This window comes from Tupaia chinensis, unplaced genomic scaffold, assembly GCF_000334495.1.
Source record: "Tupaia chinensis unplaced genomic scaffold, TupChi_1.0 Scaffold149658_1, whole genome shotgun sequence".
NCBI lineage: Eukaryota > Metazoa > Chordata > Mammalia > Scandentia > Tupaiidae > Tupaia > Tupaia belangeri.
In genome coordinates, this window is record NW_006209503.1 from 1,663,195 (window position 1) to 1,665,577 (window position 2,383).

At 37.8% G+C, this 2,383-nt stretch overlaps 1 pseudogene; it reads left to right on the forward strand.

Moving 5' to 3' along the window:
* Nucleotides 1-693: 693 nt before the first annotated feature.
* Nucleotides 694-1,952, forward strand: LOC102479751 (corepressor interacting with RBPJ 1 pseudogene; annotated as a pseudogene).
* The last annotated feature ends 431 nt before the right edge of the window (nucleotides 1,953-2,383 follow it).

Consider the following 2,383-nt stretch of genomic DNA (forward strand, 5'->3'; position numbering starts at 1 on the left):
AAAAAGGAGAGATAGACTGTAACACAATAATTGTTGGAGATCTCAACACCCCACTATCTCCTTTAGACAGGTCAACAAGACAAAAAATAAGCAAAGAGGCCCAGGACCTAAACAATACCGTAAATCAGATAGACTTGATAGACATGTATAGAACTTTCCACCCCCAAAACACAAAATATACATTTTTCTCAGCCCCACATGGTACTTTCTCAAAGATTGACCACAAAAGAGGGCACAAAACCAGCTTTTACAGATTCAAAGGCATAGAAACTATATCCAGTATCTTCTCCAACCATGATGGAATAAAACTTGATATTAATCTCAGGGAAAACGCTCAAAAATACACAAATACATGGAAACTAAATAACTTCTGAATGACTTCATGATGATTGAAGAGATTAAAACTGAAATCAATAGATTCATGGAGACAGATGATAATGAGTACACAAGTGTCCATAATTTACGGGACACAGCAAAAGCGGTCCTAAGAGGGAAGTTCATAGCAATTAGTGCACACAAGAAAAAGATGGAAAGATGGTAAAAGGACAATCTAACATCATGCCTCAAGGAATTGGAAAAACAACAACAAAAATCCAAAAAGTACCAGGAGAAAAGAAGTAATAAAGACTCTAGCAGAGGAGTTTGTTTACATTGCTGACATTTGCAACTGCCTTCCCCAGATCCTTCTGCAAGATGGGGAAGTCTTTTGCCAACTTCATGTGCAAAAAGGACTTTCATCTGGCCTCCATATCCAATATCAAAAAAGTATGGATGGTGGAACAGAAAATATCATCTGATAAGAAAAAAACAAGAAAAATTAATGCAACAATACTTAAAAAAACGAGAATCAGATAACAGATTGCTTATGGGAGATGAATGTGTACAGAATGACCTTAATGTCATGTATGAGGCCCCACCAGGAGCTTAAAAGGAAAACAAAGAGAAAGAAGAAACAGAAGGAGAGACTGAATACAAAATTGAATGGCAGAAAGAAGCCCCACGAGAAAAATATGCCAAAGATGACATGAACATCAGAGATCAGCCCTTTGGTATTCAGGTTTGAAATGTAAGGCACATTAAATGTTACAAGTGGGGTCATGGCAACACAGATCAAGAATGTCCTTTGTTTGGTCTTTCTGGAATCAATGTAAGTTCAGTTCCTACTGATGGCTCAGGGCCCTCGGAGCTAATAGCAGAGATGAGAAACCGTGGGTTTGCACTGAAACGAAATGTACTGGGAAGAAACTTGACTGCAAACGATCCATCGCAGGAATATGTTGCAAGTGACAGTGAAGAAGATCCAGAAGTTGAATTTTTGAAGTCACTAACAACCAAACAAAAACAGAAACTTCTGAGGGAATTGGATTGACTTGAGAAGAATAAAAAGAAATAGAAAAGAGATAGAATAAAGAAAACGTTTCAGAAGAACAGAAATAAGCACAAAAAGACATAAAACCAAATCCTCTTCTTCCTCCTCCTCCTCATCCTCCTCGTCTTCTTCCTCTTCCTGTAGTGAGGCTTCAGAGAGCAGCAGTGAGAGTGACAACAAAGAAAAAAGCAGAAAAGAAGAAAAGGAAGAAACGCAAGTGTTCAGGGAGGCACAACAGCGATTCCAAAGAGGACAAGTGCAAGAAAAGAAAATGAGCATTCTGGGAAGAATAGTGCATGGAGCCACTCTGATTCCAACAAAAAGTCCAGAAGCCGTCATCGGAGCCCAGAGAAGAGAGGATCTGACAGAAATGAGAGGAGCAGCAGGAGCCATACCAGACAAGAGGGGTAGGAGAAGTAGAAGCAGAAGTCATGGCAATTATAAGCAGAGGGAGAGGGAGAAATGGCCACAGCGAAGTCCCCGTGATCAACGGAAGAGAAGAGATGACACCAGGTGCCATGGCACAGACACCAAGAAAAAACGTTCAGAGAACACTCGGGAGATTATAAGCATTCTAAGGTGACAGAGAGAACTAAGCAGAAGTAGAGAGCGAATAAAAGAGACGTGTGTGACAATTACCTGAGAGTTAAAATATCTCTATTTATTGAGTACCTTTAGCAAGAGCTAAATTATGTACTATTGTCTTTTTAATAAAAAAAAAACTCTATTTTAATTTTCCATTTGTGTAAACTGTTATTCCAAGTACAAAACTTCATGAGTACCATAAGAATGAATTTGGCAAATATTTGTAAGTAATCCATTTTGGGACTGTAGAAATATTTTCTGTTGGTAACTGTTTCTTATGCCCTATACAAGATAAAACCCCCATATAACTCTGTGACATTTTCTTTGTTCTGAAACATCATTAAAAGAATGATAGGGAAAAAAAAGATTCTAGCAGAAATAAATGAAATAGAAAATAAGTGAATTATATAGAAAAATAAATGAAAGCAA